The sequence below is a fragment of the Trachemys scripta genome, chromosome 1 (genome assembly GCF_013100865.1).
Source record: "Trachemys scripta elegans isolate TJP31775 chromosome 1, CAS_Tse_1.0, whole genome shotgun sequence".
Classification (NCBI taxonomy): Eukaryota; Metazoa; Chordata; order Testudines; family Emydidae; genus Trachemys; species Trachemys scripta.
The window spans coordinates 82,333,496-82,352,518 of record NC_048298.1 but is presented as its reverse complement, the minus strand read 5'-3'; the positions used below and the strand labels follow the sequence as shown (position 1 = coordinate 82,352,518).

Sequence of the window (19,023 nt, the reverse complement as noted above, 5' to 3'; positions counted from 1 at the left end):
AATGAAAAATCAGATTTATATGCATGAAGCTGCCATTGAACTCCTGGATGCCTGATTCACCAGGCTATAGCAACAGCAGCCATCATTTGTGTGATTTCATTTTGTCATTTGCTTCACTTCACGCAGTGATCAAAACGTTGTTCATTATGGCAATATGCAACTTGACAATCTGCTAGGTCACTTTACGCAAGTACCGAATGAGGAGGAAAGGAAGAGTGCCCTATCTAGGTCTATGGTGGCCTCTTAAATACCACCAAATCCACAAAATAATGGCAGTACATAAACGTATTTGAACAAAGCTTTTAAGTACCAGGCCACCCACTTGACAGGAAATATTGCTTTTGGTGGAAATACTGTTCTCACTAAACCAAATAAATAGTAGAATATGGGGTTTTCTCCAATTAATTTAGTCAAAACAGGCCTACATATTATATATACAGACAATTAAACCCTTCCAAATTAAGTTATCTATGTTTTGTTTATTTCTGTTCCCAAACATTCATCAGAGATCCCAAAGTCTTTCCTGTTAAACTGAAATCTCTGGTGCAACGCTAACTATGGTCTCACGACCACGCATGTATGCAGAATAGCAAAGGCCAGGACTTCATGCAGATATGGGTGATACTGTCTAGCCCCATCAGGCTATTTTTTTTTTAAGATTATGTTTTGCTCCTGGCTTGAAGGAGGACCAGGAACAAATCTTATCAGTGGTTAGAGTCACAATGAGCATTCCACAGCAAAAGGTAGCCCCAGTGGAGGATCAGACTGGTGGTATTCTGTATGATCATATCTAGATTTCAAACTAGGTGGTTATTATTTATATTATTATTTAGGTATTAAAATTTGTACTTGAATAGGAAATAAATTACGGCAAGGTCCGTGTTCTAACTGTCAGTCTGAGACTGATGGTGGCCGTGACATTTTAATTTAGATTACAATAATGATAAATCTAGACATAAGGTCAAGTGATTATCATACACATTAAAATAAAATAATAATAGCCAGAAATCCTTGCATAATAATCCCAATTAGAATACGCAAATACAGAAAAATACTAGTAGTCAGTGACAGCAGCAAAAATCATTTTAATTTACTTAACAGAATGAGAAACCCCATCTTGAAACTGGCACAATCATATTTTCTTATTGGAAATCCAAATGTAAAGGTGTAGATGTCCATGGACAAGTGATTAGAATTGTTCCCTCAGAGCCAGGTTCCCTTATGAGAGAGAGGTAAAGAGCTCCCCATCCCCGGAGCATAATTTAGAACCCAAATAAATAAATACACACACACACACGAGAGAGAATGAGCATAAAGTAAGTCACTGGAAAATATTCAAGTCTGAAGTATGAGGAGAAGGCATGATGGCAATTATTAATCTTGCAGAGTTATCAATATGGTGATGATGTCAAAGTGTATCAATCTCACCTAACCTAGACACTGCTGTTGAATGTCTGGTCCAGTGTTTGGTTGAGATTAGGAAATGGATGAAACTACTGGTTGAAATCATTGGCAACTGGTTGAAACTCAATCCAGATAAGACTGGTCATGGTAAGGTAATGCTGGTAACTTGAGGGAAGCAGCCAGTAGATATGGCAAAGATACCTTCCATATTATACTGAGCATGTTTGCCTACTTTATATTGAGGATGTGTCTCAGCCATTTGTTAATAGAATTCAAACTGGTGGGATTGTTAGATTTCAAAATGCTGCTAGATTAACATACAGCAGCAGTTTCAAGAATGACAATTTTTCATCATCACTTGGCCAGGAGAATGTGACCACTTCTTTCAGATGTAGATCCTTGCTACTCTGATGCACGTCTTTGTCACCTGGAGATTAGACCACTGCAATGTGCTCTTCTTCCAACTTTATCTTAAATCAACCCAGAAACTGAAACTAGTGTGGAATGTGGCAGCCTGCTTATGAAGTGATGTAATTCTCTGAATTGGCTACCTGTTGGTTTCTAGGTGGATATTGAAGGCATCACTTTGGATTTGTAAAGTTCTAAATGACTTGCAACCTACCTACTTGAGAGAACACCCTCTCCCCCTATGCAATGCTGTAGCTGCTGTAGCATGTAGATGTGTTCAAGTTGAAGCTTCTTTGGCATAAAAAAGAGAGAGAGCTGCTGGCAGTGTGCTTCCCGGGCTGGGCCCTCAATTTTGAAATTTACTCCCATCCTTGGTCTGAAATAGTCAGGATCCGCTAGTCTCCATGGCAAGTTGCAACACCCATCTATTCATCCATCTAATCCCTTAACCACTGGCAATGATCGTTCAAGAAGGTTAACTAAATTCACTCTAAAGTTTAAAATTGGGATCTCTCATAGTTAATATAAAATATAAACATCTCCTCATGAGTACGTTCTACAAATATGTAATGAAAGTGCACAGTAAATACATGCTGGAACATAAGTAAGATGTTCTTATAGTGTGTTTCATGCTGCACTAGTATGATATAACACCAAATAATTTAGCAACAGTAATTAAATGCCTGTCTTAATTTTCATGGTACTGTGGCAATTGTACTCCCAATAAGCTTGGAACTCATCATAGTTAGTGGTGTAGTCCAAAAAACCAACCCACACACAACCAACTCCTGCTGCTTCAGAGGGGTCCCTCCAGTTACTGATGTGATTCTGGCACTGGAAATTAGCTAATTACTATATTAGTAGGTTTCCAAAATCCTGTATGTCATGGGAAGCCCTTTATTTGCTTCATGAAAAGAAACAGAACATTAACAAAATCTATAAAAAAAAAAAACCTAGACTTTTTTTCTCCCTGTTTAAGGCTTCTCCCATCTAATGGGGCTCAAAGTGAAAGTTCTCGTTATAAAAGTGCTACAGCACTAGTCTATGGCAACAGCAGCAAAGTGCCATTTGTAACTGTGCTTCTTCAAAGGATCAAAGTGTAAAGGAGCAGGAGGCACACACCCCACAGCATTTTTAGTCCCACAGCATTTCAGGGGAGCCTCAAAGGTCCATTGGTCTGACTGGAAATCCAAAGATTACCGTTTTTTTCTAATTAAAAACACTGATAGGCTTTGCATGGCCTTTCCCACCCACACCTAAAGACATCTGGAGCTAGACATGGGGGAGACAATGCTATGATTCCTACGCTGAAATGCTTTACTCATCTCCCATGCTGCGAGTAAAATGGACTGGGTTTGCACAAGATTAGTCAGTTTAACTTACAGCTGGTGTCAAAGGACATGTACATCAACTAAGGACACCAGCACCATTTTCCCACTGTCCAGCTGTTGGGCAGAACCAAAAAGGCAGAGAGATTTAAAAAAAAAAAAAAGACTATGCATGCGGGTGGCTAGGGTTAGAGAGAACTCAGCCCTCTCAAATCTAGTTTTGAGCCACCCTGCCCACCTATGCACCTGACCAGCTAAGCAGCTGAAGCCCCATATCTGGCAGTGCCAGAGCCAGGAAGACAGAGCGGCAGAGCATCACAAGTGGAGGGCCCTGCCTTCCTGCAGACATGTGCATCTAGTGATGCTGAGGTGGACTCCTCCAAATCTGAGAGAAGCAAGACTCAAAGAGCTGGAGCAGGGAGCCAGGCCCTGCCCTGTGGCACAGGAGCCGCTGGCTGCAGCAAGAGTGCAGGGTGGATTCAGCCCCCCTCTCTCCCAGCCCCCAAATATTTTCACCAGCCTCTTATTAGACTAATATAGATGGATGCAGAAAGAAGAATGGGCAGACACTTAGAAAGAACATAAGGGGGAAAGAACAACAGTGATCATCAAAAAACATTCCTCTTCCCTCACCTCCAGCTTTGGGATTCCTAGAGCTGTCATTCCAAAGACTACGCTGATTACTTAAGTTTAGTCAGAGGATATCACTGTTTGCCTTTTCACACTGAACTGGACTTTGGCACCGCACTACAATTGTATTAGTTCATCCCATGACTTGATTAAATAAATTAAACTACTCTAAATAATACCAGGGTATTTACTGTCAAATCACATTTCAAAAGAATGACGTTTTAATTAATTTTATAACATAGAGGACAATGGGTAAAGTGCCTGACTTAAGAGCCTAAGTTCCTTTATCCAATGAGACCAAGGCACTTTGGAGCCACAGTTTCATTGACTGCCAGTGAAACTTGTGTGGCCCCTAAAGGTATGTCTACACTGCGATTAAAGATATGCAGCTGACTCGGGCGTGCAGGGCTCACGATAAGGGATGCTTTAATTGTGGTGTAGATGTTTGGGCTCACACTGGAGCCTGAGCTCTGGGACCCTGCCCTCTTGGTGTCCAAGTGTCCAGGCTCCAGACCAAGCTCAAATGCCTGCACCACAATTAAACAGCCCTTTAGTCCAAGCCCTGAATCAGCGGGCATGGGCCAGCCTCAGGTGATTAAGCGCCTAAAGATGTGTCTTCACTGCACAGTTAACCTGGGCTCTTACCTGAATTTTAGCCCAACCCTCCCTACTAGCCACACAGAAAAACCTCTGACCCAGGTTTGGAGGTACTTTAAGCCTGGAGACAGGTTTCAGAGTGGTAGCCATGTTAGTCTGTATCAGTCGGAGAATACTTCAACCTCCCTGGTCACTCAATTACAGACCTAAAAGTCGCAATACTCCAACAAAAAATCTTCAGAAACAGACTCCAACGAGAAACTGCTGAATTGGAATTAATTTGCAAACTGGACACCATTAAATTAGGCTTGAATAAAGACTGGGAGTGGATGGGTCATTACACAAAGTAAAACTATTTCCCCATGCTAATTTTTTTCTCTACTGTTACTCTCACCTTCTTGTCAACTGATGGAAATGGGCCATCCTGATTACCACCACAAAAGTTTTTTTCCTCCTGTTGATAATAGCTCACCTTAATTGATTAGTCTCATTATAGTTGGTATGGCAACACCCATTTTTTTATGTTCTCTGTGTATATATATCTTCCTACTGTATTTTCCACTGCATGCATCCGATGAAGTGGGCTTTAGCCCAAGAAAGCTAATGCCCAAATAAATTTGTTAATCTCTAAGGTGCCACAAGTACTCCTCATTCTTTAAGCCTGGACTAAAGTACATTCTTTAAACCTCAGGTATAGGTTAAAACAGAGCCTGGGCTCTAACTCTGTCTGGAACCCACTCATTTTGAAGTGAAGATGCACACATAATCACTTGAGTGCTGATAGTCCTCCATAATTCCCCCCAAGTTCTTCCACAATTGACTGGGAAAGAATCCTAGAGCATCTCAACACAGAGAACCATGGGATATGCCTCTAGACACACAGGCAAATGCAGAAACAGTGAGAGCACAGTAACGCATGTAAGGATTTGCTGCAGGGACACTCACACCAGGCTAAGTTAACTCGGGTGCTAAGAGCCACATGCCAATCACCTGGGTTAATTATGCACTGAAGCCATAACCTAAGTCACTTTTGAAAATGGGCCTTAGGCTCTAAGTCACTGAAATGCTTTTGAAAATTCTGCCCTATACCAGTATACAAGCATGGTTTAAAATACACAGAGGTTTTATTTGGAAATATGAGCCTTTGACAACCGAGGCATTTAAAAAGACACTGTGAAATAGTTAAAACCCAAAGTTTAAGCTTTAAAAATATTACAAAAGTTAATATTAAAAAAAATTATCCTTTTAAAAAAAATTGAAAACAGTTTTGTGTTTGGATTTGAACATTTTCTTGCAATGTTTGCTCTGAAAAAAAAAAGTAAATTGTATTAGTGAAACTGGATAAGAACGTTTTTCTTCTGCCAGAGTGAAGTATAAAAAGTAAACACACAGCAAAAAACGTGGAAGAGTAAATTAGATCATAAAATATAATCCAAGGCAAACACAAGTTTTACATGCTTCATTTCTAACCTGATAGTGTCCTAGTAAGGCAGAAAAATAGCACATTATATATTATATTCCATTATATTATTTTTTCCTACTAACGCTCCCAAATGTCACCTACTGTACTGGACCCTTTCTAAATTATTTTATTTCTGCAACTAAAGCTGTAATTATAGACTGAGTGGTAAAAATAAATGTTTGTACAACCATGGTCCTTCCTGGAAACTCCCCAAAACCTCAATGACTAAAAAATGACATTTAAAAACAATATTGTGATTCATTTCAGTATTACATGATTACACTGAATACAAGATATATATTTTTTCCTAAAGTACACTTTTTACCTAATTACCTAAGACATTATGATCATGGCCCAGAAATTTCAATAACCTGAATTCTATTACAATTAGACAACATAATATTAACGCAATATGAAGATTTACTATGTTGTCATTTCTGAACAATGTTAGTGCCATATGATATTAAACAGTAAATATGAAGACAACGTAATATAGTTCAAAAATAATCAATCCCATTTGAGAGACGTGTCAGTGAAAATAGATTGCTTGTAAGCTGAGTCAGAAGGGTAAGAATATTGAGGCTTAGGGACTCCCATTTGCTTTATATCTCGCACACATTAGGTCTCCTTGCTCCATTGCCTGTTAAATATTACTGGACAAATTTGCTAGCCTTTATTCTCAGGCTTGGCCACTACAGCATTAAATGCTAATTCAATAAATAGACAGCCTGACATTATAATCTAAGTACCATTACATGATGTTTTGATGTTAACTTTAAAACACCTCCACATATGTCATTGTCAGGCATATAGTATAGGTATACTTATCAGTTTCATGTTTAATCCACTATCCATTCTTCTGTTTATAGCTATTGATTAGTAATGATTTTTTCACAAGAATAATGCTAATCTTGCTTGATGTTTCCTCTAAACTATTTTATCTTATACTGTTTTTCACTTGCATGACATAGAACATTATGTACATCATCATGCACTGTGCGCTACTAGTCAAAGCTGCAGAATAAGCCTATGCAGATGTAATACAAAACAGAAATATATGAATGAGATAATCCATTCATATGACATTGAACACTTCCAATCATTTATTACTGCAGAACTGCTGTATGCATTTCAGATTCCACACTTTACAGTTGCCTGTGGAAATAAAGAAATGCAAAACTAGCTGAAAAAATAAATAAAATAAAACTGTTTCCTAAGGGACATTACAGTCTCACCTTATCGTCCTGAGGCATCAGGAATCCTGTGTTATCTCTATTTTTATTAATAATGCAACAATAGTCTTTCAACCATTCTTCCTGCAGGATAAATGCTCTTTTTTGGAAACTGAAGACATGTAATTAACTAGCTCATAGACTAAAACCTGACAGAGGTTCCCAATATTTACCAGTCTGTCCATTGGTACCTCAAGAAGAAGTAATAAATGGGTTATGTATCTATTCAAAGAGGATTTTTATGTCCTCCCACAAAGTCATTACTTTAGTAATATGAACTTTGCTCTCTTGCTCACGATATAATGAAACCATTCTGTTACTAATTTAATTCCTATTTAGCTTCAATAAGACAATTTTCTATACCTGGAAGCTGCAAACTAACTAGAATGCTCAATGGGAGAACAAGACTTTACTGACATACTTGCATTAAAATAGACAGCATGTGCATCTCTTGAGAGTAGAAAAGCACTTTGCGCTTAATATACACAGCTTTTGCTATTCCTTATATTGTTTTCTGAAGAAAAACATTTTGACACTCCCATTTTTTTCATTAAAAATTTATAATTTGAATAAAGGAGCATTATATCTTTTCATCTGTATGTAACTGAAGCTAAATCGGTCTCTTACCTTACAGGAAAATGGAACAGCTTCATGGATGTAACAGGATGAGTGATGTATAAAATGTTGTTCAACTAACTTTGTGTATGATTTACTTTTTCATGCCAGGAAAACTTCTCTCTATTAGCATTTTCAGAAAGCTAAAAAAAATGATGATATATTCAGTACAATACCCAATTAAATTACTAGAAAACCAGAGGAAAACATTAGGGCTGTCAAGCGATTAAAAAATTTAATCACGATTAATCGCACTGTTATACAATAATAGAATACCATTTATTTAAATATTTTTGGATGTTTTCTACATTTTCAAATATATTGATTTCAATTACAATACAGAATACAAAGTGTGCAGTGCTCATTTTATATTGATTTTTAATTACAAATATTTGCACTGTATAAAACAAAAGAAATGGTATATTTCAATTCACCTAATATAAGTACTGTAGTGCAATCTCTTTATCATGAACTTACAAATGTAGAATTATGTACAAAAAATAACTGAATTCAAAAATAAAAATGTAAAACCTTAGAGCCTACAAGTTCACTAGGTCCTACTTCAGCCAATTGCTCAGACAATTATTTACAACGTCACCTGAAAGTAAGAACAGGCATTCGCATGGCACAGTTGTAACCGGCGTCACAAGATATTTATGTGCCAGATGCGCTAAAGATTCATATGTCACTTCATGCTTCAACCACTATTCCAGAAGACATGCGTCCATGCTGATGATGGGTTCAGCTCGATAATGATCCAAAGCAGAGCAAACCGATGCATGCTCATTTTCATCATCTGAGTCAGATGCCACCAGCAGAAGGTTGATTTTCTTTTTTGGTGGTTTGGGTTCTGCAGTTTCTGCATCAAAATGTTGCTCTTATAAGACATCTGAAAACATGTTCCACACCTCGTCCCTCTCATATTTTGGAAGACACTTCAGTTTCTTAAACCTTGGGCCGAGAGCTATAGCTATTTTTAGAAATCTCACATTGGTACCTTGTTTGCGTTTTGTCAAATCTGCAGTGACAGTGTTCGTAAATCAAACAACATGTGCTGGGTCATCATCTGGGACTGCTATAGCATGAAATATATGGCAGAATGTGCGTAAAACAGAGCAGAGGACATACAATTCTCCCCCAAGGAGTTCAGTCAGAAATTTAATTAACGCACTATTTTTTTAATGAACATCATCAGCATGGACGCATGCCCTCTGGAATGGTGGCTGAAGCATGAAGGGGCATACGAATGTTTAGCATATTTGGCATGTAAATATCTTGCAATGCTGGCTACAAAAGTGAATGCCTGTTCTCACTTTCAGGTGACATTGTAAATAAGAAGTAGGCAGCATTATCTCCGTAAATGTAAACAAACTTGTTTGTCTTAGCGATTAGCTGAACAAGAAGTAGGACTGAGTGGACTTGTAGGCTCTAAAGTTTTACATTGTTTTGTTTTTGCGTGCAGTTATGTAACAAAAAAAATCTACATTTGTTACACTTTCACAATAGAGATTGTACTACAGTACTTGTATGAGGTGAATTGAAAAATACTATTTCTTTTGTTTATCATTTTTACAGTGCAAATATTTATAATAAAAACTAATATAAAGTAAGTACTGTACACTTTGTATTCTGTGTTGAAATAGAAATCAATATATTTGAAAATGTAGAAAAACATCTAAAATATGTAATAAGTTTCAATTGGTATTCTATTGTTTAACAGTGCGATTAATCGTGATTAATTTTTTTAATCGCAGTTAATTTTTTTGAGTTAATCACATGAGTTAACTGCAATTAATCAATAGCCTTAAAAATATAAAACTTATGCAGAAATTACATTTTCTATGCCAAATTATTTTTTATGAGGAACGGTAGAATTATTGGAAAAAAATTAAAACACTGGTGAACCTCCAATAACCTTTAAAAAAAACCTACTTGGTACAAAATGTGTACAAGTTTTCTGTCCCATTTTGCTTTCAAGAAATGCATTATAATCAGAGCTGGGCAAAGGTTTTTAGATGACTAGTTTGTTTGCCAAAAATGTGGTTTCAAGTTGACTGAAACTATTCACAAATTCAGGTCAAATTTGCTGAATAGTTTCAGCCAAAACATGATTTTTTTAAAAGGTCTAAATATTTCATTTTTAACGTGTTCACAGCAAAATGTTCTGACTTTTCGTTTAGTAATGATATTTTGTTTAGAAATTTATGTAGATTTATTTAAACAAACATAACAAAAAAACAAAAAAGGGTAAAAATAACCCAAAACTAAAAAAATAAAGAAACAAACAAAAATTAATTTCAGGTAAAATTTAAAGGATTTTTTTGTTTAATTTTTTTGGTTTGGTCACCAAACTGAAAAAACAATTATCCACTCAGTGTTAATTATAGTGTGACCAACTTACAAGAACAAAATAATGGAATAATACTGTTTCAAGCAAACCTGCTCACTATTCTATTTCTAACCAACTTAAATTGTAATTTGTATTTTATTTCTTCAGGCATGAAAAGAATCAACATTTTCTTTACTAACCTTTGGAGGTATTTCAGTGCAAAGCCTCTTTTGTTGTCCAGGACCTATGTGATGTAGTCCAATATTCATTTATTTATCGTACCTGCGTAAACGTCCCGTGCTTCCTATGCAACAACATACAGCAACAAAGAACATGCAGTCATTAAAAGCATTAAATAAATGTCACTTACTATATCACAAAATAATGTGTGTAACAATCTTTCAGAATTTGTTGACAATAGATGATGGAACGCAATCTTTGTTGTTTAAGTTCTGAATATGCTACTTACGCAAAACTTTGAATATGAGGCCAAAGTATAACAACTCAGGCTTAGTTTTAAGCATTTAAGCATAAACATTTCATATGTTTCTATATTATCTCAGATTATCTCATTTATCATAATTATCTAAATCTATTATCTCAGATTGAATCACACAATTGGACTGATAATCACTTGCTTAGTGTTCAAAGATGAAAAGTAAAACACTGAAATCTAACAATATCCTAAAGACAAGGAGACACTGTAAGAAAATGAATATATTTACATTCAAGGGAACATCATGCTTCCTTCCTTGATTCTTCAAGAGCACCGTATGCACAAGGGAAAGAAAAGCCTAATAATCCAATGCTCCTGCCCATTCATGCTAATCTCGTTATTGTAAAAAATTTAGAGAATACTAATGGGGAATGGACAGCTTAGAGGAGAGGTAATGGGATTTAGGTTTTGATCCGACAAGCATTCCTTTGAGGTGCCCAGTTCTCACAACTCCTGCTGATTTAAATGAAAGCTAAGAGGACTCAGCACTTAACAGAATTGCGCCCTCATAGCTTTTCACTTCTAGACTCCAGGTTGGAATGAAGTCAAGACCAGTCGTGACCAAAATATTTAACTATTTGATGGGGCTGTACTGCAGTGAAAAACCAGTTGGATGCCTTGATCCATTTGTCACTGAACATGTGTCTCCACCACAAAATTGGTGTTGATTGTCACTCATGCAGAGATTTTTAGAAAGGAACTGGAAGAGAATCTACATGGAGGTCTCTCTCCACTCTAATGCTGGTCCAATAACAAATCTGAGGTTCACTAGCAAAGCAGAGTAGGGAAGCTTGCCAATTTCCTTTCTGTGATTCACATCTTCTGTGGATGGGGGACATCACGCTCTGGAGTTGCTAAGTAGACACTTTAAATTAATACTAAATTCACATGTAAAAATCGTAAAAAACAATGAAAGGGGAATGTGTGTTCAGGTTTTTCTCTATGAAAGGCAACAAACAAGGAGTTATGGAAGAGCCACAGTCAATCTGAAAATCCCCGGTGAGATTTCCAAATGTGCTTATTAGTGACCTTTCTCTCCTCCTATTAAAGGCAATGGTAAAACTCTCATTGACTTCAATGGGAGCAGTGTTAGGCCAACACAAAGCATGCTTCTGAAAATCCCACCCAAGATTTTCCGCTGAAAATGTTGTACCCAGTGTTGCAGAGACTCTCAATATTATGCTGAATCTTGTGATATTTGGCATTTTTCTCAAACACGCAGCTCCTGGAGTCAAGTGATTACATGAATCTAAGCTGTCATTATTATTATTTTTAAATAAGTAATCTCTTAGCCATCATGGTTGCAAAGAAAAGTTTGAAAACATGACCCGAGTGCACCCTAAAGGCTCAGACCACCAGAAGACAAATGCATTTTGTGTTGGCTTTGTTATGTTTTTAAATTTTCATCTCAAAATTTTTTTGAGGCTTGACTCACGATTTGGGTTTAGCAATGCTCTATAGCTATTACTGAGATGAGTGGCCTCTGTGATTATTGCAAGTGAAACAATATTTTCTCTACTTTTCCAGCTTGTTTACTTTGACATATGGTCATCGCCACTGTTCTCTTGTTGCCGCTCACCCCTCAAGTTACAAGTGCCCCCAACAGGGCACTTATCAATAAGGGCAGCAGCAAAGCTGAAATGGAAACTGAAACTAAGGGGGCAACAGACAGGTGTGTGCAGACAGAAAGAGCGAGTAGGGTAAAGTGGATCTGAGCATTTTGGCCCACCCAAGACACTTCTAGTTCTAAACATCTACCAGGAGCAGAAGAAAACCTTATGTATTAAAGGGATTTTTAAATATTCCAGGACATACTAATTAACGTGTGCTCTGTCAGAAAACTTCACATTTCAAAAACTTCAGGTTAACAATGTCCCTTTAAACTCGGGGTTTTCAGAGGGGTTAAGCTATGACCATTATTGTATATAATGGTATATTTCTCAATGGCAATAGTCATTAGAATACTCCCCCCACTGTACTTGTCAAACATTAGTGTAAAACCAATAATGAGTCATCTTCCCATCATTTTTCACACACCTGCGTTAAATCCTGAAGGGATTTGTTCCAATCGGGATGTCTGAATAGTTTCCCTGCAGCCATTCTGCACTAAGTGGACTCACTACAGAAGGGTCGATGGATTGTTCAATAAGCCTGTAGTATCTGCAGAATGAAAATGCAGTGTGAGAGAAAGATGATTTCTGGTAACTTTGCTGCTCTGTCAGCAAATCCTGAGAGAGAGAGAAAGCATAAAGGTTGTTTTCCGCAATATATGTGACATCCTAGTTTGAAATGACACAGCTCATGTTATTCTGTGACAAGCCCTGTATTAAGACATGACAGATATAAACCCATAAGAACAGCTATCCTGCCAAATACAGATCCACAGATTAATAGATTCCAAGGCCAGAAGGGACCTCTGTGATAATGTCACCTGACCTCCTGTATAACAGAGGCCATCGAATTTCCCCACAATAATTCCTAGAGCAGATCTTCCAGAAAAACATTCAATCTTGATTTAAAAATTGTCAGTGATGGAAAATCCACCATGATGCTTTGTAAATTATTCCAATGATTAATGACTCTCACCATTAAAAATTTATACCTTATTTCTGGTCTGAATTTGTGTAGGTTAAGTGTCCAGCCATTGGACTGTTATATGCTTCTTTACTAGACTGAAGTGTCCATTATTAAATATGTGTTCCCCATGTAGGTATTTACAGACTGTAATCAGTCCTTCTCTTTGTTAAACTAAATAGATTGAGCTCTTGGGTCTCTTACTATAAGACATGTTTTCTAATCCGTTATTCATTCTCATCGCTCTTCTTTGAATCCCCTCCAATTTATCAACATCCTTCTTGAATTGTGGGCATCAGAACTGGACATAGTATTCCAGCAGCAGTCACATGAATCCCAAATAGATAAAATAACTTCTCTACTCCTACCTGAGATTCCCCTGTTTATGCATCCAAGGATCTCATTAGCCCTTTTGGCTACAGCATCACAATGGGAGTTCATGTTCAGCTGATTATCTCCCATGACTCCTATCTCTTTTTCAGTCACTGTTTCACACAATAGATTCTCCCATCTTGTAAGTATCACATAAATTTTTTGTTCCTAGATGTATACATTTACATTTAAGTGTATTAAAATGCATATTATTTGCATGCGCCTAGTTCACCTTGCGATTTAGGTTGGTCTGTATTAACAACCTGTCCTTTTAATTATTTAACACACCCCCAATTTCTGTGTCATTCACTAACTTTATTAGTGATGATTTCATGTTTTCTTCCACGTCATTGATAAAAATGTTAAATAGCATAGGTCCAAGAACAGACCCCTGCAGGACCCCAGAAGAAATACATGCACTCAACAATGATTCCCAGTTTACAATTATATTTTGAGACCTATCAGTTAGCCAGCTTGTAAACCATTTAATGTGTGCCATTTTAATTTTTAGATTGTGAGTTAAGATCATGATAAAGCTTTGACGTGATATTTTCTTGCTTAACTGTTGCCAGAGCGAGTGTTGCTTCATTTCAAACTATAAATTAAGTTATTCTTCACTTTATCATCAATTTAAGTCTTGAACACTCTACAAGTTTCAAAATGCTAAGCAGTTTACCTTATGATGAAACTCTGCAGAAACATTTTGATGTAATCATAAGAGTCACAACTATGAAAGAATATTAGTTGTTCTCTGAGAAAATGCAACATAAAAGATCACCCACTCCTGCCTCCACATCCCTACAACAAGGCCAAGTTGGGAACTCCGTAAGCTCAACATTCTGAAGCTCTGGTCCCACAAGGGGCATGCTTTACCAGCTACTGCAATGGAAGGCATGCACTCCCTCGTGCTTTAGTCATCAGTTCCTTTTAAAGCAAGATGTGAAGTTACTCACACAGGTAGCAAAGGGATTCGAATGATAAAGATAGAACAGGTTATCAAAGCATCAGCTCTCTTTTGGAAGGAGTGGTAGAATGCTGATCTGTTATGATGTTCAGAGGAGAATTATTATAGGTGAGTCATCCTCCCTTACAAATACTCCATAAAATAGATTCATACTCCTGCAGACATAAGGGCTCTAGGAATGAGTATGAACGAAACGCCAGCAAAAGGCAGTGGAAGGTAAAATCATGTGAACACTGCTTTTTTTTTTTCTTCATATTTTTTATAAATTTCAGGAGTTGTTGCTCTTTAAACAGTTCCCGCAACAACCAGAAAAAAATAAACACAGAGAAACAACCTAAAAAGAGAGAGAGTTTGTGTAACCTTGCTCCTGGACCCTGTATGGAAAGAGGTTCTATGATACCCCAAACCTCGACTCCTATCTCCATACACAGCATGGCTAAGGAGTAAGCTTTACTTCCCATCTGATTTAGATTCTTCAATTTTCTGTTTTGAGGAGCAGGGCTAAAAGATTTAACTCCCTTTAGATCCACGAGAGGTTTCCACCACCAAAAACTGACAATTTGTTGGAGCACCTAGAAAAGACAGAAGATTTCCAGGCCACAGATTGGGAAAAAGGAGATTGTAACCACAGCTCCTAGCCTAGCTGTAATGTCTAAATTGACTGGGAGAGCTGTTATGTCGTAGTACTTCAATGTTAGGATACCAAATAGTTTGTGAACCTTCTCCCAGCTAAACAAGGCAGAAAAGTTCATAGCTTGGGTCAATCAGACCCCCAACTTCCTAAAGCACTTAGGAGATGATAAGGAGGGAAATTACCACTGAGCTATACTACATTCTAGACAGGGTAGGCACTGCCTCCGTGATCCATCCTCTCTCCTCTACCTCAGACCCAGAGAAGTTATCCCTGACAGGGGCACACTCAGGAAACTTTTTTTTGGACAGGATAGCATATTATATTCAATTTTTTTTATCCTGGGGAGAAGGGGAGAGAGGATTATTGTGGTATCTAACAGTGATACTGGAACCCTACAGAGAAATGCTACTTGAGTCTATTGACTCACTGTGGCAGGTGTAGCTACTTGCGCCCCTGGCTACAAGGGAAGAGCAGAGGAACGTAGGGTCTGGGACTAAGCAATCTTCGTGGAGGAACGGTAGGAACAGCCAAGTGTAGGGACATGGCTAGGGCTGGAGTTTACATTGTTAATAAAAGCCAAATGCCAAGAAGGGGTTGAGTTTTGAACGTGAGTGTTTTGGAGCGGAGCATGGGGTGAAAGGCACCTGATCACAAAGTCACTGGTATTTCTACTTCCTTAAATGTTGATCATCGTCTTAGATTTGATTAATGCTCATAATGTCTCATTCATACAGCATCTTTCATGCTGAAGAATCACAAAGCACCACACAAACTATAGCATATAGGAATCACTTGCATGCTGAAATGCAACCATGTTTGGGGTGGTTGATGGCAGCCAGCTGGCTAATATTATGCAAGAAGTAGAAGTTTGGCCAAAGGGAAACTTCTACTGTTTTGAAAAGAGCCATGGGGTTCTTTCATGTCCACAAATACCAGACAGGACCTTGGTTTACAAAGGCCTTACCCAGATGCCCATCACAAAGAAAATTTAATAGAGCTCATATTACACTCCATTGAAGGATGAAAGAGTGAATGGTCCCTTCTGGGATTCAAACTCATGGTTGCAGGGAATTTAGGTAGTTCAAAAGTAATGCTTAGACCACTAAGCATTTTCCTCCAATATTAACTGATGAATAATCAATGTTATGCTGAAATGCCAGTATCCTAGCAGCTACTTCTAAAGAAATGTACTCATTGGAATAAACTATAAAAGAATTTCGAGAATCATTATACACTAAATATAGAACAGATATTATGTAAATAAAGCACAGAATATTCAATCAATTTTAAAATAATTAGCACTTATACATTTTAGCTTTATATCTTCAAAGTGCTATATAAACATTAGCTAATTAATCCTCACAACACCCCTGTGAACTGGGAAGCTATTACTATCTACATCTTACAGAGAGGTAACTGACTTGCCCAATGTCACAGAGTGAGCAAGTAACAGAATCTAGATTTTTAACTCAAGAGCTCCTAATGCCCAGTCCTCTTCTCATTCTTCTAAATATTTCTATTGGGATCTTACTATTCTATGAAAACACTGAGATTATCAGAAGAATGCTATTTACACTTAAAACATGGTCAGAAATTATTCTGTCACACAATATGCATCAGCTACAATACTAAAGTTTTTGACAAATGTGAATTACAAAGACATGTATATCATTCTTTTATAACTGTGGAAATGGAAGCTATAGGACACGTATTATAATTTCTCAAATTCTGATGAGGTCTACTTGAAAAGGTAAAACAACGTTTACTTTAGCTCATAAAATAGAGTTTTCAGATCTTACTGCCACGTGCTTGCTAAGCTACTTCCATTTTACATATTTTTGAGTTACTGAAAATTAAGGCAAACACTGTAGAATCAAAAACAATTTTCAGTGCAGAAAATACAGTATTCAGAATAATGTATGTTCATAGGCTCAGAGTTCCCCAAAGTCCTCAAGAGAGTATAACAAATTCACAGGTATCTCCGAGTCCTAAATTTTGCATTCTGATCTTTGATTCAGCTTGCAAATGTTTAAAAATGCATGCAACCAGACAGCTCCCTTTTGGCTACATGTCTGAGTAGGCTCAAACATCTAAATTATTCTATCAAAGGTCAACTGTAACAGATACCCAAAACTGGTTTCAAATCCACCTGGAAAGAACTACGGAATACAAAGACCCTTAGTGTTTGAGCATTTTTCTCCATTTTTGACCAACACACATTTCTTTTAAGGGATCTGCTCCCACAGGTAGACACCAGTATTTTGAAGAATGGAGGTAACCTGGAAGCATGTAAGACAAGCTTATATCTTATATGTTTTCAGAGTCACATTCACTTTAAACCCACATCACAAAAGATACACAATGCAGATATGATAGCAGAATTTCAACTTAAGCACCATATTATGGTATTCAAGTCATAACAGTACTAGAACTTTTCAGGTCATTGGGCGTAGATGACATCAAATACATTCATGTCTCAACACTGACATCAGAAATGAGGAAAATTACAGCCTTAGTGGGCCTTTAAAAAAATCTCATAACTCTACCCCATTTAATATCACTAAAATACTTACGGCAGACCTCTGAGGAATAAGGGACAATCTCTATTCTGTTACACTGGTGCAATTCAAAAGTAATTCCATGAAATTCAACAGAGTTACTCTAAATTTCCACAAGTATAAACCAGAGCAGATTTTGGCCCAAATTCAACACTGGAGTAAGGAGGAATAACTCCATTGACTTTAATGGAGTTGCACTCATTTACTGCTGAAATAATTTTTACTCAATGCACAATTCCCAACATTATGAACAACTCGTGACTCAAGGAAAGTTTTAACATTCACACTCAAAAATAACCTCACACATAATATGAAAGGATGCTCAAACTGAAAAATGTTTCCAAATGGTGGATGACATTTCATATGGTACCAAATCTGTTGACATAAGCATAATGCAAGGGTAAAGGAAGAGTCAAGCAGAACTCAGTAATTTTGTTTTTCAAGGATTCATGTGAACCATTATTTCAGTATTGATGTATATACATTCACATCCCTTGAATTTACGATTTGCATGAACCCCAAAACCTGAAAGTAAACCTGGATTTATATTTCTCTGAGTGTACAGTGCCCTAGCACTGTGCCAAAAGGAGAATTACCACTGGTAAAAGATAACATGAAATACAATTCCCCAAACCTAAAACGATCATCATCCTGTGGTGAACATACCACATTTCAAAACTATTTAAATTGCTATCAAACATTTTAGGGCGATTGCAACATCTAAAGAAAAAAGCAAATAAACCATCTGTTTTCTCCAGTATTGTTAATTAAACACACTCACACAAGATACTCTTTCCAATGTTACTCTAATGTGCTAAGTTCCTATTTAAATATGCTGGTAGGATGTAACATATTTCACTAGGGACATATGATATAAGAATGGATGAAAGCACATTCATTTGCTTGTTTTTATCTCAGCAAACTGAAGAGGTTAATCATATTTTGGCTGTATTATCAGTATAACTTAGTTGTAGCAGGTCTACATTGGAGGATTTTTTCAGCCAACACATTACTACAAATGTTAGAATACCTGCACTAAATACGCTTTTATCATTTATTTAAAAAAAAAAGGATTAAAATGACTGCCATTGGCCAACAATTTACAGAACAAGTAAAGAATTTTATAAGAGGTGATTCCTACTGGTTTGAGTATTTCTTCCAAAAATCTCTTAAAAAACAACAGAATATACTTAAGAAACCCCCTCCCACCAAAACATAATTTAAAATTAACTAACAACTACCTCTATTGTTCTGTTCCTCCAAGTTGTTGTTATGACACAGATTCTTTTAGTGGTATTTTCTACCTCCATGGCAGAAAGCAAAGACAACTGTGATGAAAATGTAACAGTGTGAGTCTATCAAGAGACTCAGATCCACATTTTTAAACATGAGTGCCTAAAGTTGGGCACCTAAATCTACA

At 37.0% G+C, this 19,023-nt stretch overlaps 1 long non-coding RNA gene across 4 annotated transcripts in view; it reads right to left on the bottom strand.

Annotated features, from left to right (window-relative positions):
- LOC117878797 overlaps nt 1-19,023 on the bottom strand; it is a 97,838-nt gene that overhangs the window by 57,241 nt on the left and 21,574 nt on the right. For all 4 annotated transcript variants that reach the window (XR_004646098.1, XR_004646095.1, XR_004646096.1 and 1 more), the window contains 3 exons: nt 12,539-12,661; nt 10,206-10,309; nt 7,689-7,819 (listed from right to left, as the gene is read on the bottom strand). This is a non-coding gene — a long non-coding RNA (uncharacterized LOC117878797). The remainder of the gene's footprint in view (nt 1-7,688; nt 7,820-10,205; nt 10,310-12,538; nt 12,662-19,023) is intronic.